Source organism: Pelophylax lessonae (genome assembly GCF_965119305.1).
Source record: "Pelophylax lessonae genome assembly, chromosome: 5".
NCBI lineage: Eukaryota > Metazoa > Chordata > Amphibia > Anura > Ranidae > Pelophylax > Pelophylax lessonae.
Genome location: NC_138772.1, coordinates 385,950,663 through 385,977,824, shown reverse-complemented (window position 1 = coordinate 385,977,824; position 27,162 = coordinate 385,950,663).

Genomic DNA, 27,162 nt, shown 5'->3' with positions numbered 1-27,162 from the left:
ACACTCGGAACGCAGCACGGTGATTCTTGTGGCACCGGACTGGCCTCGCCGGTCCTGGTACGCAGACCTCGTGAATCTGGCGGTCGATGCCCCGTGGCGTCTGCCTCTTCGAGACGATCTCCTGTCTCAAGGACCGATATACCATCCTGCTTTACAGTCGCTGGCTTTGACGGCCTGGCTGTTGAGACCGAGGTCCTGAAGGAGAAGGGTCTCTCCCCAGAGGTCTTTCATACCTTGATCAACGCGAGGAAGTCTTCCTCGGGGAAGGTTTATTACCGTACTTGGAAGGCCTATTTTGTCTGGTGTGAGTCCAGGGGGTTTTCACCCCGCACGTACTCGGTTTCCCGAGTGCTGTCCTTCCTTCAAACGGATGTCGATCAGCGTTTGGCGCTGGCTACGATAAAGGGTCAGGTGTCTGCGCTGGCCGTTCTGTTTCAACGTCCCGTGGCTTCCAACTCCTTGGTTGGCACTTTTGTTCAGGGAGTGCGGCATCTGGTACCTCCTAGGAGGGATCCTCTGCCCCCTTGGGACTTGAATCTCGTTCTATCTGTGTTACAACGTGCTCCTTTTGAACAGATCAGGGAGATCTCGTTGTCTATGTTGTCCAAAAAGGTGCCTTTTTGGTTGCGATCACTTCGGCTCGCAGAGTGTCGGAGCTGGCGGCTTTGTCCTGCAAGTCTCCGTATCTGGTTGTTCATTTGGATAAGGTGGTCTTGCGACCTAATCCTTCTTTTCTTCCGAAGCGAGTTTCGGAATTCCATCTTAATGAGGATATTGTCTTGCCTTCGCTGTGCGCGAAGCCTAAACATCCAAAGGAGGTGAGATTGCATTCTTTGGATGTTGTTCGGGCGATAAGGGTTTACCTTAAATCGACTGAGTCTTTTCGAAAGACGGACTCCTTGTTTGTTCTTCCAGAGGGTCCTCGGAAGGGCATGGCGGCGTCGGCCTCTACCATCGCCAAATGGATCAGGCAGACCATTGAACAGGCCTATGCTTTGCAGGGGAAGGTTCCCCCTGTGCCTGTGAAGGCGCACTCTACTAGATCTTTGAGTACGTCTTGGGCCTGTCGTCATGGGGCTTCTGTAGCCCAGGTGTGTAAGGCGGCGACCTGGTCGACCGTGCATACTTTCACAAAATTCTACAAAGTAGATGTTCAGGCATCGGCGGATGCTTCCTTTGGCCGCAAGGTTCTTAGTGCGGCAATTCCCTAGGGTCCCTTGTTGGGGACCTCTGGCTGTTGGGATAAGTTTTTTATCCCCTGGTTATTTGTCTTTTCCTGGGTTGTTGCTCCTGTTGAGCACTTGTTTTTCCTGTAGCCCAGCTGGTTTCCTTTCTTTGGTAAGGTTCCTTTCTTTGATGCGGAGACTGCGTTGCCTTTCGGCGCGGATGCGTTTCCCACCCCTCATGTTTGCACTGCTTTGGGACGTCCCCATATGTGACGAATATGAAGAGGCGGCGACTGTCGGAGGACGTAAGAGAAAACTGAATTTTTGTAAAATCTTACCTGTAAAATTCCTTTCTCTGAGTCCTCCGACAGTCGCCGCCCCCGCCCCTCTTTTGGGGTTTGGTTGTATACTCTACTGCTATTCCACTGAAACTGAGATATGGTTGCAGGAAGTAGGAGGGTATTGACTGAGGGGACCACCCCTTGAGGGTGGGATATGTTAAAAGCTTTAATGTTAACATATTCTGTTGCCTAGCTACTCCTTCGGAGCAAAGTCTAATACCCCATATGTGACGAATATGAAGAAGCGGCGACTGTCGGAGGACTCAGAGAAAGGAATTTTACAGGTAAGATTTTACAAAAATTCCATTTTTCTTCATACATTTGGGCCAAAATTTATACTGCTACATATCTCTGGTAAAATTAACCCAAATTAGTGTATATTATTTAGTCTGTGTGCAAGTTATTGAGTCTAGAAGCTATGGTACCAATTACTGAAAATTGATCACACCAGATGTACTGATGGCCTATCTCCTTTCTTGAGGCCCTGAAATGTCAGGACAGTACAAATACCCCCCAAATGACCTCTTTTTGTAAAGTAGACAGTCCAAGGTATTTAGTAAGAGGCATGGTGAGTTTTTTGAAGTTATAATTTTTTCCCACAATTCTTGGGAAAATTAAGAAAAAAATGTTTTTTCTTTTTTTTCCCAAAACGTTGTCAATTTATAAGCTATTTCTAACACATAGCATGTACACAGCAAAAATGACACCCCAAAATTCATTCTGCTACTCCTTCTGAGTATGGTGATACCACATGTGTGAGACTTTTACACAGCCTGGCCACAAAAAGAGACTCCACGTCCAAGTAGCACCATAAGGCGTTTTAGGAGCATAAATACACATAAAACTTTCTTACTACCTATCACACTTTTCAAGGCCCTAGAGCACCAATACAATGGAAAAGTCCACAAAATGACCCCATTTTGGAAAGCAAACACTCCAACGTATATTCTATGAGGCATTATGGGTCGTTTGAACATGTCATGTTTTTTTTTCCACAAGTTTTTGGAAAAAGTGGGAAAAAAATAAAAACTTTTTTTTTTTTTACACAAAGTTGTCAATTTATAGGATATTCCTAACACATAGCATGTACATAGCAAAAATGACACCCCAAAATACATTCTGCCACTCCTCCTGAGTATGGCAATACCACATGTGTGAGACTTTTTCACAGCCTAGCCATATAGAGGGGCCCAACATCCAAGGAGCATCATCATGCATCCTAGCCACTTGCCTAGGCCTATTTTTGACATTTGGTGTTTACAAGCTAAAATCAGTTGTTTTTGCTAGAAAACTACTTAGAACCCCAAAACATTATATATTTTTTTTTTTAGCAGAGACCCTAGAGAATAAAATGGAGATTATTGCAATATTTTTTATCACACCGTATTTGCGCAGCGGTCTTCCAAACGCAATTTTTTGGGAAAAAATTCACTTTTTTGAATTAAAAAATAAGAAACCAGTAAAGTTAGCCCAATTGTTTTCCATAATGTGAAAGATAATGTTACGCCGAGTAAATAGATACCCAACATGTCATGCTTCAAAATTGCGCACGCTCACAGAATGGTGACAAACTTTGGTACTTAAAAATCCCCATAGGCAACACTTTAAAAATTTCTACAGGTTGCTATCTTAGAGTTACAGAGGAGGTCTAGGGCTCAAATTATTGCTCTTGCTCTAACAATCGCGACGATACCTCACGTGTAGTTTGAACACTGTTTACATATGTGGGCGGGGTTTCCGTATGCGTTCGCTTCTGCGCGCGAGCTCACGGGGACAGGGCGCTTTAATTTTTTTTTTTTTTACTATTTATTTTATTTATTATTTTTTATTTTTACACTGTTTTAAAAAAAAAATTTGATAATTTTCATTTCTATTACAAGAAATGTAAACATTATTTGTAATAGAAAAAGGCACGACAGGACCTCTTTTTTGTGAGATCTGGGGTCAAAAAGTCCTCAGATCTCACAAGTACACTAAAAGATAGAAAAAATACAAAAATAAATAAAAAAAAATTAAATAAAATTAAATAAAACGTCCGGTAAGTGGGGAAAAGGACCAGAATGCGGCGGGAGGGGGGGGCACCTCTTCCGCCACCCCGGAAGGGGGATCCCGCAGCAAATCCGCCGCTGGGACCACCCTAATCGGAAAGCCAACCGTCCACCGTTTAAAAAAATACCAGGGTTATGGCAGCTATCTGCTGCCATAACACCGGTATTTAGGTTTAAACGGAGGACGTATATAAACCTTTTTGGACTTAGACATGGTGACTGTATGAAGGGTGACAGGTACTCGGGTACTTTGCTGGGCAGGTGACAGGTACTCTGGTACTGATGAGCAAGTGGCAGGTACTCGAGTACTCCGATAGGCAGGTGACAGGTACTCGGGTACTCTTATGGGCAGGTGACAGGCAGGTGATAGGTACTGATGAGTAGTACTGATACTGATAGGTGATACTGTACTGATGGGTATGGATGATCAGTACTGATACTGATAGGTGATAGGTACTGATGGGTACTGATGAGTAGTGATGGGTACTGATGAGCAGGTGGCAAGTACTCGGGTACTTCAGGTGTCAGGTACTCTGATGAGCAGGTGGAAGGTACTCGGGTACTCTGACAGGGGCGGATCCAGAGTCTAATCTCGGGAGGGGCACTGTCATTTTTATTTTTTTTACTAGTAATGGCGGCAATTTTTAGCGGGACTGCGACATTGCAGCAGACAGATCGGACCCCTAACTGACATTTTTGGACTGCACTGTCACTGTAATAATGACACTGGCAGGGAAGGCGTTTTGCTTTCTAACTGTGGGGGTGGGCTTGTAATACCAACACAGAGACCTGTGTTCCTAAATAGGAGGAACACAGGAGCTCTGCAGTGATTCCTGAGACAACAACGGTCTGCTGCGTTTTCAACTGCAGACCGTTGTTCTCTCTTCACAGGGAGCGATTGCAGGTGCCCGGCGCCAATCGCGGCTGCTGGCCCTGTGCCTCCGCTTCCCCGCTGGCAAGTGGGCGCGCGCGCCCCCAGGATCACTCCTGCACACCACCGTACAGGTACGATGATTTGCGAGAACCTGCCGCCATATAACTGTGGCGGCTGGTCGGCAGGTGGTTAAAACAGTGACAATGTTTTAAAGTGTTCCATGTATCCCCATGCCTGCATGCCATTTATTTGTATTCCGACACATGGCTGTGCAGTGTCCTGATATGACATGCTGGTGCAGGTCCATGAAAGCACCCTGCATGCACACCAGGAAGCATGACATATTGGGACACAGTGGCTGTGTGTCTCAGTAGAAAAAAAATGGGATGCTGGCACAAGGATAAATGCAACACTTTATGCATCCTAAAGCCATTAAATGACAGCCCTGCATGTTAGACTCATGTCTGCAGCACACACTGTGTAAAGGAGGCAGGAAGATTGTTTTCACTGTCAGTCTATATCATCATTATCATCATGACAATCACACAATACAGGTGCTGTGGCTCAATGCATCTGTACTGTGTGATTATCATGATGATAATGATGATGATAGCATTTAGCTGCTGTATAATTCCTCATGATGGCTGGCCAGCAGCAAGGACATGGCATAGGTGAAGGGGGATGGGTGTGTTACTGTACCTTTTTGGAGACAAATGAATTAATTGCAGTCTAGACGTTTTCCTTACTGCCCCTGTCTGCTATGAAGATCTGTCCCTCTCAGTGTGTTCACACACACAGACGCACGCTGCTGTGTCTCAGGCTTCCCCCTCAGCCTGAGCCCGCCCTCTCCTCTCTGCACCCATTGGCTGCAGGAGTCAGGCAGTGATGAGTCTGCTGACTGATATCACTCCGCCTGGCCGGAACTTTCATTTTAATGTCGCAAAATGCGGCTCCTGGTGGTATTAATCCACCTGAGCAGGGAAATAAAAAAAAAAAAAACTCTCTCTATGAAACAGCATCCTGGGCCCCTCTGAACTGATGGGGCTTAGGGATTATATTTTAGGTCTCCTGGGAGCCGGGGAGGCAGAAATAAAGTACCTGCAATGCATTTAGATAATGCCTCTGTAAACTTAAACCTGGTACTATTTTTCTCGGGGGGGGCAATTGACTCGATGCCCCCCCCCTGGATCCGCCACTGTACTCTGATGGGTAGGTGACGGGTACTCTGATGGGTAGGTGACAGGTACTCGGGTACTCCAATGACGGGTACTCGGGTACTCCGGTGACGGGTACTCAAAGTACCAGAGTACCTGTCATCAGAGTACCCGAGTACCTGTCATCAGAGTACCCGTCATCAGAGTACCCGAGTACCCGTCATCAGAGTACCCGAGTACCTGACAGAGTACCCTGGTACCTGTCATCAGAGTACCCGAGTACCCGTCATCAGAGTACCCGAGTACCCGTCACCAGTCCATCAGAGTACCCGAGTACCTGTCATCAGAGTACCTGATGGGCTGGTGACAGGTACTCGGGTACTTTGATGGGCTAGTGACAGGTGCTTTTTATTGGGGGGGGGGCAATCAGTGTGTTTGGGGTGCACTGTAATCGGTAAATAGCTGTTACCACAATCTCCTCCTCACACAGGATCAGTGTGTGAGGAGGAGAACACGGTGACAGCTAGTTACCGTGTTCTCTGATGACATTTGTGACCGGCTGTGATTGGACACAGCCGGTCACGTGGTAAAAAGCCAATTTCATTGGCTCTTTACCTAGATCGGGGATGGGCTCTGTCCGAGGGACGAGCCTCGTCCCCGATCGCCACGCTGCGCGCCCCCGGGGGGCGCGCATTGAGGAAGGAATTGAGGAAGGAACGAGCGGCTCGCGCTGGAGCCGCTCATGTGATCGGCTGTGATTGACACAGCCGATCACGTGGTAAACAGCCAATTTCATTGGCTGTTTACCTTGATCGGGTTGGGCTCAGTCCGCAGTAACGGCTCGACGGATCGAGAAAGGATTCCTGCTGACGTCATTTGACAATGGCGCGGTATGGAAGGGGTTAAAATTGTCAGCTTAAAAAGTACAGCTAAAATGATTGCTCCAAGGGCATCAAGCAGTTTATTAGGCTGCTGTACATACATAAAGTGTAACGATCCCTCCAGCCGTACGCACAATTCCAATGAGCGGTCTCCCACTCCCTCACTTCAAACACTCTTGCTCGCTCCAGGAAGTGTGTGGCGGCGTGCGTTCCACAAGGGAGTGAGATCGAGGCAGCCTGCATGTCAGCTTGATGCATTTCGCCACCACGTTTTTAAGCTGATTATTTTAAATAAACTTGGAGTTTTAATATCATACTGCACTATGAGGAGTCCCTTGCTTCTTTCCACATGACCTGAGATACACAGGAGGTCCTGTCCGAAATACACACCTGGCACAGTGGATCCTGAGTCTGGAAAGATCATAAGCGTTCTTTGATCCCTTGCTTTCATATGAAAACAGGGATCCACCACCTCTGGTGAGTTTTTACTTCTACCACCCCATGTTGGTGTTTAGAGGCCCCCACTACCGCAACTTCCTTCACCATTTGCATGACCTGGATGGCTCACCTGGCTGATATCATAGTCTAAGACACTCACTGATGGACTAATAATTATCACTGGATGCACTATACCTTTTTTGCACAATAATTATCTATGCACATTTTATCATATAGCACCCTACAGGTAGGTGCTAGGTAAAGGTATAGTGGGCCTTGTCTGCCTAACAGCAGGGCTGTGATCTAATAGTCAGGGTGTCATGGTTTCCAGGTGTGCCTGCTGAAGACAGAGTCTCCACACTGGCTCCTGTGAGAGGCTTCTCATAGGGCAGTGGAGGAAACCCAATCAGGGGACACATCCAGGCTTGTAACTACCCCAGGAGGCAGATTGTGCTGCAAAGGATTCTGGGAGTGGGTATAAGTTTGGGGGTGGCACATGACACAATGTCTTTGGCGGGAGCAGAGTCCCAGGAAGGAGAGTGCGGCTGTCTCTGAGGAAGGTGGATGTCTCAGGGTGTCGCCTAAGTGTCCAGAGTGTGCTGAGTGAGCTGAGGGGATCCGGTGTCCCAAGAGCCTGCAGAGAGAGAGAGGGGTCCCAGGAAAGCCTACACAGTTCATGAGTACTGAGGATTGCCCCTGGGGGTCCGCCTGAAGTTAGAGGGGACCACTCTGGAAGAGATTCTGGGATCCAGTGTCAGCTAGTTGTAAAGGGGGCACCTAGGTTGAGGACCCTGAAGCTACAAAGGGGGTACATAGTCAGTGGACCCTGAAGAGTTCATGGTCAAAGGGGGCACCTGCAGTTTGGGCCCTGAACTGTATAGAGCGTGCCGGTTAAAGTGACAGCTATACAGAGTTCTGCTACATACTACCTCAAACTGTGCCAGGCGGGGGAAAGTATACAGTTACTTTCACAGTACAACAGTGTCAGGAGTTCTACAGTTCTCAGTCTTGGATCTTCTGGACTACAAGTCGAGGATTCAGCACTTCTTTTGTTCTACAGAGTGTTCTCAGTGTCAATTTGCGTTGGCTGGTGCCGGGTGACGTCAAGGAAGCGCAACGGGCATTTTGGAAGTAAAAGTTAAGCCTCAAGGAGTATTTTAATATTTTATGCACAATATTTATGTTATATTTTTATATATTATTATTTATGGTACCACGTTTCCACTTTGGTGGTACGTGGATTTTTGCGCTGCTTGAGTTGTGGTATACCCGCGATTCTTTGTTTTTGTTTCTTTCCCTTTGTGGATGTGGAGCAGCAGCAATTCTCTCATATTAAGGTAATTTCTCCTTGGCGCGAGTGGCCGCTTGCAAGGAGGTCTGAGCATCATTCAAATAAAGCAGGGGTGGGGAACGATCCTTCTTTCCGGCCCGCACAATCTTTGCGATCCGGCCCCCCCCCCCCCCCGTGCCGCTGTGTCAGAAGGAGCCGGTGTCTCCGTTCTGACACTGAATCTACGAAAAGGGTGGACCCGAGGCGCAGAGCAGTGCGCCTCGAGCCGGCCCATTTGTGTGACAGAAGCGAATGAAAATTCGCTACTGTATCACGGATCCTCCTCCTCCTTGGCCAATGTCATTGGCCGAGGAGGAGGCGGGACGCGGGAGGACTCGAAGAGACGCGGGGATTGAAGAGAGGAAGCCGCCGCTACAACAGGTAAGTCAAGTGCACTGGGGCTTGGCACGCTGTTCACCCTGCATTGTGGTCAATCACTCCGCATTGAAATTGGGCACGCTGTGGTAAATCACTCCGCATTGAAATTGGGCACGCTGTGGTCAATCACTCCGCATTGAAATTGGGCACGCTGTGGTCACTCACTCCGCATTGAAAGGGGGCGCGCTGTGGTCACTCCGCATTGAAAGGGGGCACGCTGTGGTCACTCCGCATTGAAAGGGGGCACGCTGTGGTCACTCCGCATTGAAAGGGGGCACGCTGTGGTCACTCCGCATTGAAAGGGGGCACGCTGTGGTCACTCTGCAATGAAAGGGGGCACGCTGTGGTCACTCTGCATTGAAAGGGGGCACGCTGTGGTCAGTCTGCATTGAAAGGGGGCACACTGTGGTCAGTCTGCATTGAAAGGGGGGCACGCTGTGGTCAGTCTGCATTGAAAGGGGGGCACGCTGTAGTCACTCCGCATTGAAAGGTGGCACGCTATGGTCACCTGCATGTAATTAGATCATCTGCATACAGCCCAACTATATCAGTCCTTTCACCCAATTTGATACCCGTGAGAGAGGGAGACTGCCAAAATCAGATTGCCAGGGCCTCAATTGTTACTGCAAATAGAAGCGGGGAAAGAGAACATCCCTGTTGTTTGCCCCTGTAGCTGTATGGGGGGGTTAGCATATAACATGGTGATCCATTTACAAAACTTCTCTCCAAAGCCAAAAGCCCGCAGAGTGGCTTGTAGGAATGGCCATTTAATAGAATCAAAGGCTTTAGCTGTGTCCAGGGAAGCCAGAACGCATGTGTTAGGTGAATGATCCTTGAGTTGGGCAATAGTTTGGGTTCTGCAGAGATTGATGGAGGTGGATTTCCCCGGCATAAAGCCAGTTTGATCCAGGATGAATGATGCTAAGAATTACTGAATTTAGACATTTGGCCAAAATTTTTATGTATTTTGTAATCTATGTTCAGTAGTGATATGGGGTGGTATCATGCACACTTATCTGGTTTGGGTATTAGTACGACCGTAGCAGAGTACATTGACAATGGCAGTCTCCCCTCCCGGAAGTCACTAGAGTACACCTGTACGAAAATTGGTGCCACAACATCTACATAACAGCCGTAGATCTCCAAGGGAAGACCATCTGGCCCCGATGCCTTGCCAGAAGCCAGAGAAGCAATGGCTTTACGGACATCATCTTCACGTAAAATCAGTTTCCAACACCGCAATCTGGTCTGCTGTCAAGGAGGGAAATTGTAAATCTTGTAAATATTCCACTATGTCTTGATCAGTAAGAGAGGTTGCATACATTTGGGTGTAAAACTCATCAGTATTTCCTCGCAGTATTGACATATGCACCATTTGTGGACCTCAGCTTGGCCATCATCAAACTACCATTTTGTTGCCTTGCCACGTGGGCAAGCAAGTGGCTAGACTGGTTGCCTTGTTCAAAATACTTTTCTTGTGCATAAAAGGTCTTCTGTTTAGTGTTTGCCGACATGCATTCCGCATACGCCCTTGACGCAGTAAATCTTTTAATGTAAGAGATGGTTGACTTATGGACACCGCGTAAGTACGCCTTACAGGCGTCCCAGAAGAAATAATTTCTACAGGGCCCGTGGGCCTCAAGAAAAAGTGGTAATTGGTCCGGTATCCGGTCGTTAGACACTATCAGGGACAACCAAAATGGGTGGATTTTCCAGGACTGGCGTACTCCGGCTGTACCCGCTTTAAGGATAAGCACTAATGGTGTGTGGTCTAAACCACAGCGAGTGAGGTAGGAGATAGATGTTTTCTTAGAAATAATTCTATTGTTGCCCAGGGCTAGGTCAATTCTAGAAAGACACCCTCTACCATGGATTGCCCAGGAGTAGGCGCGAGCGTGGGGGTTGAAGATGCGCCATAGATCCTGCCAACCAAATTCCACCCCCAACAGCCCAAAAACTGAGGGGCGACAAGGTGTTGTTAATGGAGACTCACCAAACTTATCCAGGACGGGGTCCATAAGGAGATTAAAATCACTGAGACTACGAACACCATGGCATCCCTGATAATTTGTAGGGAAGCCGAAGGAGGGTTGTATAGTCTCAAAATAACAATTGACATGGCGAATAATGGCCCGCACAAACACAAAGCGGCCATTGGGGTCTACCTTCAGCCAACAGCACTTCCTTTGGAATAGATATGTGGACCAAAAGGGGGACCCCCCTAGAATAAGTAGTATGGCGTGAGTGTGAGGACCATTGCAACCATGGTTTGTGGAGATATTCCAGTGTATCCTGCCCCAGATGTGTCTCCTTGAGGCAAAAAAATTAAGCTTTAGCTCTCAAAATTGATGCAAACACCTGGGAGCGTTTATGCGGGGTGCCCAATCCCCGGACGCTCCAGGACATAAAATTACACGTCATAGCCATCCGTGGAACATAAGGACCAGGCATCCTCTCCAGAAATTATTACTGTCATGAGCAACCTTTTGATAAGCCTTCTGCACCGACCAACAATATAACTATTTACAAAGAACAAAAACAATTGCTGATAAAAGCAAGGAACAATCAACCGGGCATTGCCTACACATAGCTTCTGCATTTGTGAAGGCAATCCGTGGATACAGCTGCCCTTTAAGCTCCCTTTATAGTGTGTGAGTGTATCAGAAAGGCCAAGCTCAAACTGGGCATACCTATTGGCATTAATAGTAATTGGGACAATTTAGTCCAGGTACAGTGCCCAACAATAAACCGTATTTGAACAGACGCCTGTACTGTCATGAGTCTGTATGTTGAAGATGGGAGATCATCGAATATAGGAGAATTATAAAGTGTTCCACATGTGGCTCTTAGTGGGGTGCACTTCCAATGGCGAAAGATGAGGCCTAGCGTGGTGGTTCTTCCTAGGCGGAGTTTCTGCAGAATCATTATGTGCGAACATCAATGGTGCGAACAAAGGAGGAGCAGTATAACTACTTTAGTGTCAGGAGGCATGAAAAGGTGTAATTCCTGTCAGGTAAGCAGAGACCAGGTAGCAGCAAAAACATTGTTTTAATTTGCATAAGTACAGAACACAAAAATATATACAACAAAAATCCTGTACTGTACTGTACAATACAATGATGTACAGTGCCAAAATAGTAAAAGTAAGAGCTGGTTGTAAGTCCCAGCGGCCGTACAAACAGGTAAGTCGTTAAACAAGGAGAGTGTATACAGAACTTTATCAGCATACAGAATGGGAAGATGTTCTGAATTGCAACAATTTTGTTGTATTCTAAAGAAAATGTAGTAACAAAGTTACCTTTATTTTTGTTATAATTGCTACAATGTTTGTGTTTCTTTACACTACTATTCTGTATCATCTCCGATCCCTATGAAGAGCTATGTTTTTGCTTTTACCTATTGTTTGTACACTATAGCCTTTTTTTTTTAGTCGGTTTTGGAGTAAATGCCAATGGGGTATTAATTGCCACATGATTTAACGTGATTACCCTCGGATAGCTTAAGGAGCCAGCCACCTGCCCAGTGTCATCCATTAACCCCTAGTGGGTTTTCATTCTCGCCTCTAGAAGGTTTACAGCACCAAGGCTGAATGATATACACTGGATATATGGCTGAACTCTTTACATTGCTGAATCTCATATGAGTATAGGCTCCTACATGTAAGTTATCATACCGGGTTTGTTTTTAATTATGTTTTGAGAATGGTTTGTCTTTTGTTGATTTTCTGGAAGGTGTAGGATTTTTAGATAGAATGTTTTTCTGTACATTTTATGAATTGCATTAAATATTTTTTGTACACTAAGCTGCATTGTTCAAGCCTAAGTTCAAGTTTAAGCCTACTTTATACAGTCTTTTCTTTACAGCTGTATTCCCCCCTTTTTTTCATTAGAAAAAAAACTACCTGACCGCCACCTGGAACTGCATGTCGGACGATACAAATTGAGCATTCCTGCAACAGTGAATAGGCACAGATGTGTCAGAGACACTGTGGGCCGCCCTGCAGGGCACCCTAGAGAGGGCATCTGCATTCTGCTGTTGCTTTCCTGGTCTGTGTTCTACCATGAATTTGAATTATTTTAATACCAGTAACCATCTGGTTATTTTTTACTTTCTGCTACAAAACATATCAAATAATTTCTTTTTTTTTGTTTAATCACATTTCTTCATACATTTTGGCCAAAATGTTTTCTGTGATATGTCTTTGATAAGACAAGCCCAAGTTGCTCACCCCAGTAGGACATAGTAGACCTTCTGCTGTTCCCCCAACAGGACCAGGTCAATGAGCCTGGCTCATTGGTCCTGAGGCCACCCTTCTCTCTTAACTATACGCTAAAATGCAGTGCATAAGGTTTTGTAAAAAAAAATGGCTAACTCTCGCTGTTACTGGGTTGCTAGGAGCAACAAATATCCTTTATCCAATCCATGAGTGTGTCCAACTTAGCCTGGGCAGACTTCCTTTGCACTTCCTACAATGCTGTCTGAACCTGAAACAAAAGCGCCAGGGTCTGCTTCTGGTTCTGGTGTGCCTTCATGGTTTCTTGCACTGGGGCCCTGAAGGTTCTACGTACACCTCTGGCCCTTTCCTTCTCGTCTCTCAAGCTTTCCTCTTGGTCAGCAAGTCTGCCCACGTATTCATCACAAGGTAATTTCTGTTTAAATATTTTTATGATAGTCTCAACTTAAACTGGTTTGTGACAGGTTGACTTTAAAACTACCCTTGACTCAAATGGGTTATGTGATAGGATTTTATTTTTTTGGGTGAAAATGATAACATAATAATACCCAGACTCCATGCATACCCCAAAACACTGCGACTGCAGACCAAAATCAACTCAAAATAGAAAAAGATTACACAAGATTTTATTCTTATGTACTTAATTCTTCCACTAGAGGTCACTCAAAACCTACAGAACATTACATGTTTGGCGAACCACACCATGCAGTAGCCTGTATTTTACACTTACTAATCCTCAGCAGTCTAATGTAGAAGAAGCTTTATTTGGAGGTCAGTCAGTGAATATTGGATTTATTGTCACATACAGACTACACAGCATAGTCATAAACAAGCCGAAATACGTATGGGCATATCTATAAATTGATTATGCAAACGTTTGCTATCCATTCACCCTATTTCAGTGCTCGATGCCTGCTGGAACATTTGCCTCTAACTACAGAGGTTGTAAAGGCCAATTTTTTTTTCTTTTTTTAAGGACTTAATTGTCAGAGAAAATACATCTTCCAAACAACGTTCAGGGTGATTCAGTTGTCCTTCAATGCTGGACTACAAAGTCATCTAACCAGAATTCTGTCAGATTTTGCCACAAAATTGGCTTACATTGACCATCAAGGAGTAATCTGATGTATCAAAAATTACAGAAAGTTCAAGCAAGTTTGTGTCCTGGCTGCTGTGCTTGTCCCCAGCATGAAAACCTGTCAAGCTGACTTCCTTAGTCTTCAATGTCTCTACTCCGCAGAATAGGCTGGTGATGCCAGACGTGGGCCTCCTAGCATTCAGGTTAAGCAACAGACTTAACAGTTTTGTCTCCAGATCCAGGGATCCTCTAGCCCTTGCAATGGATGCTGTGGTGTCTCTGTGGGCCAGTTCAACCTGATATACACATTTCCTTATACTCCTTCCTCGTTTGCAAGGCAGGATCGGGTGAGGGCATTCTGGTGATTCTCTTCTCTCTAATCTGGCCCAGGAGAACATGGTGGTTGGCCCTTGTCAGGCTCCTGAGGGGATTTTGTGTGGGCCCTCCAATATTATCTAGATTACTGCCCCTTGGGCGGTTTTTATCCTGATTCTCAGTCACTGGCTTGTTTGCCTAGCTAATGCAGCCCAGATCCTGAGGGACAGGGCCTATCAAATTCAATCTTTCCTATGTTCTCAATTATAGGGAACTAAATATTTTGTATAGTCTGCCATCACTCTTGGTAGAGTATTTAACTTGGTGCGCGGCAGGCATTCTTTCACAGGATGTACTCCATAGGACAAAACCTGTCTTCTCCAGCCTGGTCGAGATTAGTGTTGGGCCTTGAGAATACCAAATGGTCAAACCTTAGTCTTTGCCATTCCTTTCAGATGCTGCTTGCCTCTCACTATTTGTGGAGGCTTTCTTACAAGGCACTACTTGCAATGTTCTCCTGTTCTTTTCCCTAGGAATTTATGGGATCCCAACCTTTTATTGTCAGTTCTTTTAGACCATCCTCTGAACTATAAAGGATATTCCTCTGCCCAACCTTGCTCTCAAAGTTGTCTTCTCGCCACCATCACTTCTGTGAGGCGAGTCCTGAGTGGACGGCCTTCACCAGTAAGGAACCTTTTCTTGTTCTTTACTAGGACAAGGTTGTTTTGAGGCCAGGTTCCTCTTCCTAAGTTGTTTTTCTTTCTTCACCTTGACCAGTACATTGTTCTTCTATCTCTCTGTCCTGCTCTCGAACATCCTGTGGAGATTTCCTTTCAATTTCTGGATGTGTTACACACTGTTTGAGTTTCTCTCTCAACTAAACAGACTTACCTCTTAGACACGATGGAGTTCTGTCTCCATTTACCCACATATACAGTGCTCTGTTTGAACAAACCTACCCTTTGGACAAAATGGAGTTCAATTACCATTCCCCCATATGTACAGTGTTTTAATTAGAAAGCTTGCACGATTGTTGATACCTAAATCCAACCAATTAGAGTCTTCTGCAGCTCAGAAAAAAAAAATAATTTGCACAAGCTGATATAATGTAACTTTACTGTCATTCTATGCAAAGTGGAATTCCTTTTTAATAATATACACTGCCTGGCTGAAAAAAGAAGTCGCCACCAAAAAAAAGGTCACACACTCTAATATCTCGTTGACTTTCATTACGGCACGCATTCGCTGTGGCATTGTTTCGATAAGCTTTGCAATGTCACAAGATTTATTTCCGTCTAGTGTTTTCCAGCATTAATTTTTCACCAAGATCTTGCATTGATGATGGGAGAGTCGGACCACTTTGAAAGCCTTCTGCAGCACATTCCAAATATTCTCTATGGGGTTAGGTTCTGGACTCTATCGTGGCCAATCCATGTGTGAAAATGATGTCTCATGCTCCCTGAACCACTCTTTCACAATTTGAACTCGATGAATCCTGGCATGTTTTAATACAGATTACCGTGATCAGTGTTGGGGTAGTTACTCAAAAAATGTAACTAGTTACTAGTTACTAGTTACTTCTGTAAATTGTAATGAGATTACTTTACTAGTTACTGCATTTGAAAAGTAACTTCACTACTTATTACTTTACTTTCCTCTTTCTTAATTGACCGTGTAGAAGAAGATACATGACACTCTTTCTGCATAGAGTTTATTGTATAAACACAGGCTTTGGGAAACATGAGAACAAAACCTGAAAAAACAGAATAAAACATAAAGTGCAACAAAAAGTCATAAACTTCATCCCTCTCTATTCTTCGAAATAACGATTGTATCGCACGGCTTGGGTAACGCAGGAAAGCGCGTTCCTATAGCCTAGTAAAGTAGTGTAGTTACTTCCTATAGCCTAGTAAAGTAGTGTAGTTACCAATATTAGTATTGTAACTAGTTACTTTACTTAGTTACCAAAAAAAGTAATGTAGTTACTGTAATTAGTTACTTTGTAACTAGTTACCCCCAACACTGACCGTGATAGCCCATAATCCTGGCATGGTCATCTTGGAATATGTCCACGCCATCAGGGAAGAAAAAATCCATTAATGGAATAACCTTGTCAGGTAGTCAGCTGACCTCATTCTTTGGCCACATGCAGTAACTATCCAATAGGATAGTTTCTGCATGCTTAGTTTAGTTAGTTGCTTAGTTAATTCCAGGTCACAACTTTTTTTTTGGCCAGGCGGTGTATTTAGCAACACCAAGTAAGTTTGACCAGCAGAATAATTTTGTGAAAATCTGATTAAAGCCAGAAGTACATTTTCCGACGGGGACAGACTATACCCCCAGCATATGATCTTTCAACCAACAGCACCATTAAAATCGGGCGGAGCCAATAATCATTGATACAGTTTGAGAATTTACAGAGTTTTGATCCATTATTCAATTGAAGTGGTTTTTAACCTTCATCCAGTTATATCATATCCTTGGATTTTTTCAGAAAATTCATACTCTGAGGTATGAAAATTTGAGTATACAACACAGCAACTTTTTGATACAAGGAGCCAAGATTATCCCCATCGATCAGTGCTTAGGAGTGACTCTTTTTATATCACAATCTGTGTTCTCATTTATCTTTGATGATTGTTTCATTATTCTTAGAGTCAATAGCTCTTATGGGTTTGAGCTCTGTCCGGAGGTTCCAAACAAAGAGGTTACAGGAGAGTTTTTCATGAATGTTAAATTACTTTATACTCAACAGTAATCATTAAGAAAACCTTTTACCCTGATCCTCTACTGTACATATATGCAGTGTTGGTGGGACCGTGATGTAGGTGGGGGTGGCGTTTGGTGTCGGGTGGAGTGTCTTGGAGCTCATTAGTGGTTTTAAGTGTATGGGTATGTGGTCAATCCTTGGTGGAGATGTCACAGGTTTTCTCTTCAGTGTGGCTACTTCATTATGGCTTTTAATTTTTACATTGTGAATTTTTCTCAATAAAGTAATTAATTTTGTATTTTCTAGAACCAGTTTTGAACTCTATTATTGCAACCTCTTTTTTTCCTTAAATCCCTCCTCCCCCCCCCCCTTTTTTTCACTATACCTACCTGTATATTCTGAGACATTACCAGTGCATACTACTGCGCACATGAAAAAAAATTATTTGATAAACAGAGGCCTAAATGTCCCACGACTGTAATGTGCTTTATGGGAAATGTAGCAAAGTTGAAATTGTATTACTGCAGGAGATAACATTTGTTCTTGTTTTAAAGCCCAGTGAGTAATCTTGTTGCTGGCAGCCTCACACACGTAAGGGAGACTGACAATACAACAGCTGCTGTAAACCACTAGGTCAAGTCTGCAAGCTTCCCTTGCCTTTATTTCTAGTTATCCTGGCTCAGTGCCACACAATAGATAAATGAGGTCATTCTGGCAACTTGACACAATAATGAGGTTTTAAAATGGCTCCTATTGCATATTATTTTCTGAAAACTGAAATGACTACAAGTGTTAAAATATCCCGTGCTCTGGGATTTTATTTTGCTCAAATAAATGTTTGAGTTATATCAGTGTTAGACCCTGTTTAAGTGGATCTACAATCAAATGTTTATTTGGATATTAACTAAGTAACGTGTTAATATAATATCTGTATTTATAATTTTATATAACCCCTTGTGTGCTACTCACTTTCAGTCCACTTTACTACTACTGGCTACCTGTTTTACTGGGATAAGTGATTTTTGGGCAGCTGCCCACGACCACTTTAACAGACTTTCCTTACATCTTAAAACCTAATTGAGTCTTATTTGTTTCCAGTCTCCAGGCTGTTATGCAGTAGCATCTGCTGAAGTGTCACGTGTTGTCTCTAGCCACCTCCTCCTTCTGGAGTGCGTGTGTGGGGGAATTGCAACCCACTGTGTGCCTTTGGGCGCCCCCTTGGCATTATATGGTCCTTTCCTGTGATTTCAGGTCAGTGATTCAAATTTTTTTTCACAAATTTTCCCTTTCCGTTTTCCCTTTCTCCCTCCTCCTCCACCCCCTTATTCCCCCCCCCCCTTCGTTTCCACCTTCTTCCCCTTGTCCCCATTTTACCTAGCCCCTATCTCGTCCTCCCATGCCCTTTCTTCTTCTCTTCTCGTCTCTTCCCCCTTCTTTGTCTGTCTTGCCATCCTACCTTCCCCTGCTTCCTACCCTTTGTCTGGCTTCCTACCCTCCCTTCCTCCCCCCCCCTTTTTCCTCTTCCGTTTCCCTCCCTCCCCCATCCCTTTCTTTCCCCCCAATCTGGTCAGTTCTTCTCCTCACCCCTCCCACCCTGTATGATCCTTCCCCTCGCCCCCCCCTCCCCATCTTTCCCTTGTTTGCTTTCTCCTTCCTTCCCCAGTCCTCCTGTTCATCCCTTTCTTCTCCCTTCCTCCCCTTTCTCTTTCTTACCCTTTGCTCCTTCTCCTTTTTTATGACTATGAGTTTTTATATTTATAGTTCTTTTTGAAACTAGATTTTATATATATATATATATATATATATATATATATATATATATATCATGCTCTATTAGTTTATTCATTTGATATTTTGTACACTTTGTTATCTTCACTACAGACTTCATTTATGTTCCTCCTGAAGAAGCTGTAGAGTTCTGCGAAATATGTAGAGGAGCCAGTTCCACTGAGGGCCGACTATATTTCCTGGTTCCATCTTGGAGTATAACAAGTATCAGTGCAACACATGTTTAGGCACATTTTTAACTTACGTAAAATTGAAATTGATGTTTCAATATGTATCTGGATACTCTGTTATTACATTTTTTGTATAAATAAAAAACCTTAATTTCTCTGTCGCTCATTGACAGACGTAGTCTTCTTTGATTCATATCAATTGGGTTATGTTGTCTCCGCAGGAGTAGGACTAGGCAGAAAAAAACGTTCTGGCTCCACCCTAGGGGCAGTCCCAGAGGGCACATCCTCCCTCTCTCTGCTACAGGAAATCAGTTTTTTTCTGTCTAGTCAGGAGTAAGGACCTAAGTTCCTTGCTGGGATCTCTGGTCCTGGCAAGATTTTTTTTTTAGAAAAAATATTTTTTTAGGTAGTTTCTCCAGTGTGTTTTTCCTGTGAGATCTTCAAGCAAATTACGCCGGATCTGGGCGACACTTGTGGTCACCCCAGCCGGCCTACGAGCGCGCGCGGGTGGAAGTGGCTTGTCAGGGACAGGGCGCAAGGAAGCGACCCCCGCCTAACCCCATGTTATCTGAAACTTCGGATTCAGAATCTGAGCCTATTTCTGCAGTTGCAGGTACCTCATCTGGGATTGGTGTCTCGGGTACTGTCTCTTCAGACAGTGAGGAGGATGTTTCGGCATCAGCCATAGCACGAGAGGAAGCGTTGGTAAACGCGCTAATTGTATCTGTTCAAGAAACCTTAAGATTACAGGGTTTTCCGTCGGAAGTAGCTGAGACTGAGATCCCCTTTGGGACTAAAAAACGCATCAAAGTGGCGAAGGTTTTTCCATTGCCCAAATGTTTTGGCAATTCGATCAAAGAAGAATGGAATCTGCCAAAACGCACTTCTGCTATTTCTAAACGCATTAACAGGCGTTATCCGTTTGAGGAAACCCTCATTAAGAAATGGACAGAACCACCTGTGGTGGATTCACCAATTGCTAGATTGAATAAAGCCACGGTTATTCCATTAGAAGACGCTCCGTCTTTTAAGGATCCGGTGGATCGCAAGATAGAAGCTATGTCTCGCACCATGTTTTCCTTGATTGGATCAGCTTTCAGACCAATAATTGCTATTGGGCTGGTTTCACAGACTGTAACTGAATGGACCAAATGGTTACGCCGGGACTTAGAAGAGGTCCCTCAGGCGGTATCAGATTTGTTGGAACAGATGATACAGGGGTTACAGTTTGTGTGTGATGCGGCGTTAGACGCCACTCCATTATTGGCGCGAGCATCAGTTTCAGCAGTGGTTCTCAGACGTACACTGTGGCTAAAAGGTTGGTTAGCCGACCAAGGTTCCAAAAAAGCATTGGCTAATATCCCCTTTTCAGGAGAGCGTTTATTTGGAGCCAACTTAGATGAGATCATTTAGGATCTCACGGGAGGAAAGAGCACCTTTTTACCGCAAAATGCTAAGGGTAAAGGACCTCGTCAAAGACGAGGGCCTTCTTTTTCTGCTCACAAAAAAATTTTTCGTCCCGCGGGTGAAAAAATTAAGTCCTCCAAAGCTCCTTCAGGAGGCTTCAGGGGACGTTGGTCGGGCAAGCAAAAGCCCGCCCCTTCCAGACCTGAAGATAAGTCTACTAAACCCTGAAGGTGCGCCCCCACCCATAACTGGGGTGGGGGGACGTCTTCGCCGGTTCCCGGATCCATGGCTCTCCAGAATCCCGGACAAGTGGGTTTGCGAAGTCATAAGGTCAGGGTACAAGATCGAGTTTCGATCTCTCCCACCGGCGCGATTCTTCCCTTCCAATATCCGACTATCCCCGGATCGTTTAGAAGATCTGCGGAGAGCAGTCACGGATTTACTACAACAAGGAGTGGTAGTCCACGTTCCTTGGACAGAACGTTTTCAAGGGTTTTATTCAAACCTATTTACAATACCCAGGAAAGAGGGCAAAGTGCGTCCAATTCTGGACTTAAGGGCACTCAATTCCTTTGTCAACATAAGAAAATTCAAAATGGAATCCATTCGCACAGTAGCAGCCTTCCTGCATTCAGGGGATGTCCTAGCGTCCATAGACATCAAGGACGCCTATCTTCACATTCCCATTTACGCAGGACATCAGCGGTTTCTACGTTTTTCCGTAGAAGAGAACCACTATCAGTTTGTGGCATTACCTTTCGGTCTTGCCACGGCTCCTCGGGTCTTCACGAAGGTGTTGGCCCCAATGTTGGCACTACTGCGCCAAAGAGGCATATCGATTCTAGGTTACCTAGACGATCTCCTGCTTCATGCAGAGTCTCCACAGACCCTGCTACAAAACATAGAAATTACTATAATTTCTTTACAGGAATTCGGGTGGCTGGTGAACCAGCAGAAGTCATTTCTGGTTCCCACCCAGAGGCTCGAATATCTGGGTCTAATTCTAGACACATTCAGGACAAGAGTTTTCCTTCCGGTAGGGAAACTCCGGAAGATTCAATCAGCAGTCCAGTTGTTACTATCCAACAGCTGGTCTTCCCTTCGGACTTGCATGAGGGTTCTGGGGTTGATGGTGGCTTCCTTCGAAGCAGTCCCATTTGCCCAGTCCCATACCCGAATTCTTCAGCAAGAGATTCTTCTCAGATGGAATCGGAATCCGGAATCCCTGGACTATCGGATCCGATTGAGCAAACAGACCAGAGAGTCTCTGGTCTGGTGGCTTCGGTCTCCAATGCTCAGCCAGGGAAAGTCATTTCTGCCAATATATTGGACGATAGTGACCACGGATGCGAGCCTATCCGGATGGGGAGGAATTCTTGGTCAGTTATCCGTTCAGGGACTTTGGTCCCCGGAAGAATCCAGGTTACCGATAAATGTATTGGAACTGAGAGCGATCAGACTTTGTCTGATTCACTGGACCGAGCAGCTCCAGGGCAGCCCGGTTCGGATCCAGTCGGACAACGCCACGGCTGTGGCTTATGTCAATCACCAGGGGGGCACCAAGAGTGTCCGGGCGGCCAAGGAAGTGGCTTGCATTCTTCGCTGGGCGGAACGGTTTGTTCCAGCTATCTCTGCGGTGTTCGTTCCGGGGGTGGAGAATTGGCAGGCAGATTATCTCAGCCGTCAGACTCTGGATCAGGGGGAATGATCCCTCCATCCAGAAGTTTTCCACCAGTTGTGCCTACGTTGGGGCACCCCGGATGTGGATCTGTTGGCATCACGATTCAACAGAAAAGTACAGAGATTTGTGGCTCGCTCCCGCGATCCTCTAGCAGAGACCGCAGACGCGCTGGTCGCCCCGTGGGGGCAATACCAGCTAATGTATGCCTTCCCTCCTCTCGGGTTACTGCCAAGACTTCTTCGCAGGATAGAGGAGGAAGGAATTCCAGTAATCCTGGTAGCTCCGGACTGGCCTCGCCGAGCTTGGTACGCCGACTTGGTCAGACTGGTGGCGGACGTCCCGTGGAGACTTCCTCTCAGGGAGGACCTACTGTCTCAGGGACCGATCTTCCATCCTGCTTTACGATCGCTGGCTTTAACGGCCTGGCTATTGAGACCCAGGTGCTGAAGGACAAGGGTTTGTCAGCTTCAGTTATTCCTACTCTAGTTAAAACAAGGAAAGCGACTTCCAGAAAGATTTATCATCACACATGGAAGTCCTACATTGCATGGTGTGAACCCCTGGGGTTCCACCCACGATCTTATTCGGTTAGTCAAATATTAGCTTTTCTGCAACAAGGGGTTGAGAAGAAACTGGCCTTGAGCACTATCAAGGGTCAGGTCTCAGCATTAGCTATCTTCTTTCAGAAGCCTTTGGCTACTCATTCCTTGGTGCGGAATTTCATCCAGGGGGTGCGACATCTGGCTCCGCCAGTGCGCGTGCCGTTACCACCCTGGGATCTTAATTTAGTATTGTCGGTTTTCAGAAACCTCCCTTTGAAGATATTAGGGAGATTCCTCTACCTACGTTGTCCCAGAAGGTGGCCTTCTTGGTGGCTATCACTTCTGCACGCAGGGTGTCAGAACTGGCTGCATTATCTTGTCGTTCCCCATATCTGGTGGTTTATAGAGATAAGGTGGTTCTTCGTCCGAATCCATCCTTCCTACCAAAAGTGGTTTCAGAATTTCATCTGAATGAAGAAATTGTATTACCTTCCCTGTGTCCTAAGCCCAGTCATCCTCGGGAGTTTGCTTTACACTCCTTGGATGTGGTCCGGGCGATCAGGGTATACTTGAAAACGACAGACTCGTTTCGCAAGACGGATTCACTTTTTGTGGTCCCGGATGGACCCAAAAAGGGGTTGCCTGCATCTGCCGCGACTATTTCCAAATGGATCAGGCAGACGGTGGTACAGGCTTATTCTATTAAGGGTCGGGAGCCCCCGTTCCCTGTTAAGGCGCACTCCACTCGGGGACTTAGTGCGTCATGGGCCTTTCGCCATCAGGCGTCAGTGGTCCAGGTGTGCAAGGCGGCTACCTGGTCGTCGGTGCATACCTTTACAAAACATTATAAAGTTGATGTAATGGCATCGTCGGATGCCTCGTTTGGCCGCAAGGTTTTGCAGGCCGCAATTTGAGGAGACCAGTGGTCTACCTCGAGGGTTTTTTTCCGTTGGAAATTTTTATTTGAGTCTCATTCTTTGTTTATAATGAGCCTTTAAAACTTCTAGTTGGCACCGGTTGGGCCTTCTAGATTGGATTTTGATTTCTGTCAATCCCACCCCTCATTTGTGGCACTGCTTCTGGATGTCCCAATTGATGTGAATCAAAGAGGACTACGTCTGTCAATGAGCGACAGAGAAAATCGGATTTTTGTAAGATCTTACTGTAAAATCCTTTTCTCTTAGCTCATTGACAGACGTAGTACCCGCCCCTCTATCATTGAGTTGGGTTGGGTTAAATTCTCTGTTACTGCTTTACAACAGAACTGATTTCCTGTAGCAGAGAGAGGGAGGATGTGCCCTCTGGGACTGCCCCTAGGGTGGAGCCAGAACGTTTTTTTCTTTCTGCCTAGTCCTACTCCTGCGGAGACAACATAACCCAATTGATGTGAATCAAAGAGGACTACGTCTGTCAATGAGCTAAGAGAAAAGGATTTTACGGTAAGATCTTACAAAAATCTGATTTTTATTCTATGTGTAATTTGTTCAGGGTAGCAAGATAGTCCACCCCCTTTCTTTCTTTGGAGACTTATAGGGATATTGTCTCCTTTTTCATACTTTCCATTATTGTAATTTGAATGATGGTACCCCCATATTGTATATGATTCTAGTACCATTGGAGGCGTCCTCTTGTTTCTTGTCATCTGTATTTATAACCTATAACACAGATCAGATTGATGTTACTGAAAATGCCTTCTTTTATTTCAGAAGGCCAACACATCTTTGTTCAGGCAACATGCAGAGTCAGCATCTTACTCCCTCAACTAAGATTCTCTCGCAAAGTTAATACAATGATGTAAATGGTGAAGTTTTGCAGTACACTTTAATACTTAAAGTAGTTGGAAACCTTTTTTGTATTACAATAGGAAAGCAGGGTGACTGGCAGAAACCCCAGGGATTTCACATAAAAGAAGCAATACAAAGAAAACGGGCTACTTTCTCATACAAGTACATGGTACATCAGACACATATCAGGAATATGAAATGTTGGGATGAATAACACTTTAAGGCTTTACAACTGTAGCACCCTCCTAGTCAGGTGCTAGGCAAGAGAGTGTAGTTTTTGTCTCCTTCTGCTTACCAGAAGAGCAGCAAGTAAAAAATATGTGCACTCTGCTTATCGGGAAGCAGGATTGATAGTTAGGTCTACTTAGTGTGCCCAGTATGTGATTCATCTGGTCACAGGGAGTGTCCCCAGCTGATGAAAATGGGGAGGCACATTGGAGGCTGGAGGAAACCTGACCAGTGACACACAGGCATTTAGTACTGTCCCAGGGGTTGGCACAAATAGTGGTGCATTATGGGACAGGGTATAAAAAGCCACGGGCGCATGAGGTAGAGGTCTTTGGGCGGGAAGCCAGGTCCCAGAAGGAGGGTGGTGGCTGCCTCCTCTTCTGCAAAAGTTGGTGGTGGTCACAGGCAGTCGGCCTGGTGTACCAGGGACATGAGACTGAACCCAGAGGTCCAGGAGAAGCTGACTACAGGAGTTGGGGCACAGCTGAATCTAGAAAAGTCATGTCCGTGAGTACAGAGGAACTTGCCCAGGGGTCTGCCCAGGAAGGGGACCACTCCAGAGTGTAGAGTCAGTGGACGGGTATCAGTTAGCCCAGAGAGAAAGGGGGTACTAGGGGAGTGCCCTGGAAAGAAATGTAATGGAAACACTTACCTTATCTTCATTCAAGTGGCAGGATGAAGCAGCAGCCTTTCCGCATTCTCAAGTTTACAGTCCTCAGCATTGTGAATAGTTAACAGTTGGAGTATCCCACTCATCCTTTCTCCCATCCCAATTACAATAAAACCACAAAAACAACATCCCCTGGACTGATCGTTGACTGAGCCAAGAACTTAAAGTACTAAGGTTTCTGCTTGCAGTTGCTTCGGGTAACCCAGGGGAATCCTTAAAGTGTAATCTTTAGCACCCCTCTAGGCTTTTAGTGAGTAATAACCAGGGAAGGGGTATAGCTTTCCCCCTGCCTGCAACAGACTGATGACAACATTTACCTAAAGCCTGCCTCTCAGGTCCAGCCACAGACATTTGGTTAGCTTAAACGATAAATTTACCTTTTAAGAAAAATTAATAAATGCACAAATGTTTGCAGAAAAAAAAGTGCATTTATTTTTTTCTTCTGCAGAAGCCTGAAAAACATTGATGTGATCTGTGGATGAGGGGTACACTGCCAGGCTTCTGCAGACAAGCCCTGCTACTTTGAGGCTGTACCTCCAATACAGGCTGACTGTTTACAAGCTGCAGGGCTTGTGAATGAACTACGAGAGCTCTCATCACCGCAGTGACTAATGGTAGTTGTAGTCTATCCATTCACAATAAAGTGTGAATGAATGATGCGGCCGTGTGGGCGGAGTTATTTTTGAATCGTGACAGCGGGTGCAGGGAGAAGATCCCCCACCCACTGAGGCGGGGGAGTGGGGGGAGAGGCACACCCAGACAGTGAAGCCTCATGCCGATGGATTTACAAAAACAGTGGAACCACATCCATCACATCAAGGTGACTATGAATCTGTTGCTAAGTTAGGTCTGGGGAGCGGGGCAAAAAGGATAAATGCAATTTGTTTTAAAGTTCACTTATTCTTAAATAATTTAAAGTGGAGCTAAAGGAAGCTATACTTACCTTCATCCACCAGTCCCATCCCTCTCTGGCGTAGCCATCTTCATTGGCCGGTGCAGTTTGATGTCACTCCTACGCATGTGTGGGAGGCCATCATTCCAGCTAACAGGGATTGGGCCGGCCGCTGTAAACATGCAGCTATGAGCAGGTGGGTAGGTAAATTTTATATCAGAAGAGACATTGGGTTGATTTACTATAACCGGAGAGTGCAAAATTTGGTGCAGCTGTGCATGGTATCCAATCAGCCTCTAATTTTAGCTTGTTCAAATATTCAATTCAGCTTTGACAAAAAAAAAACCTGGAAGCTGATTGGTTTCTATGCAGAGCTGCACCAGATTTTGCACTCTCCAGTTTTGGTAAATCAACCCCATTGCATGTCTGCATTAAAGAAAACTGCCTGCTCATAGTAAATAACCATAGAACCAGTTTAAAGTGAATCTAAAGAATATTCTTATTTTCAAAAAAAAAAATCAATACACATCCATTACTTAATTGCATGGTAACCTATTTTTCATAGGATTTGTTCTTACAGTTTTTTTTTTTGCCTCCCAAACCTCTGCTTTTCTCCTACACTTCTCTTTGTGTGGAACAAGCATTGCATGTTAGTTGCAGTCATGTACACTGCTCTATGCACACTAGGGATCGAACGATTATCGGCAAAGCCAATATATCGAGGACCGATATGCACTTTTCCCGATACATCGGAATCGGCCCCAGAGGTTACCGATATTGCCAATATTTTCGGGAAAGTGCATGTCCTGGATTGATGCCTGCAGCTAGAGGCTTCACCCTGGTACCGGCGTCCATAGCCGATGGTCCGCTGTCTTGTAATGACAACCGATTAGGCTGAGAAGCCGCTCGGCTGACATTACATGGAGTGGGAGGGGACGTCCCCCCCTCCCACTGCCTTCCGCGACTTGCCCGGGTCTCCCGTCCCACCGGGAGACCCGGGCAACCAGCCTGCACAGCTGCCGAAGACCCGATCAAAGCCGCATTTGGCTCTGA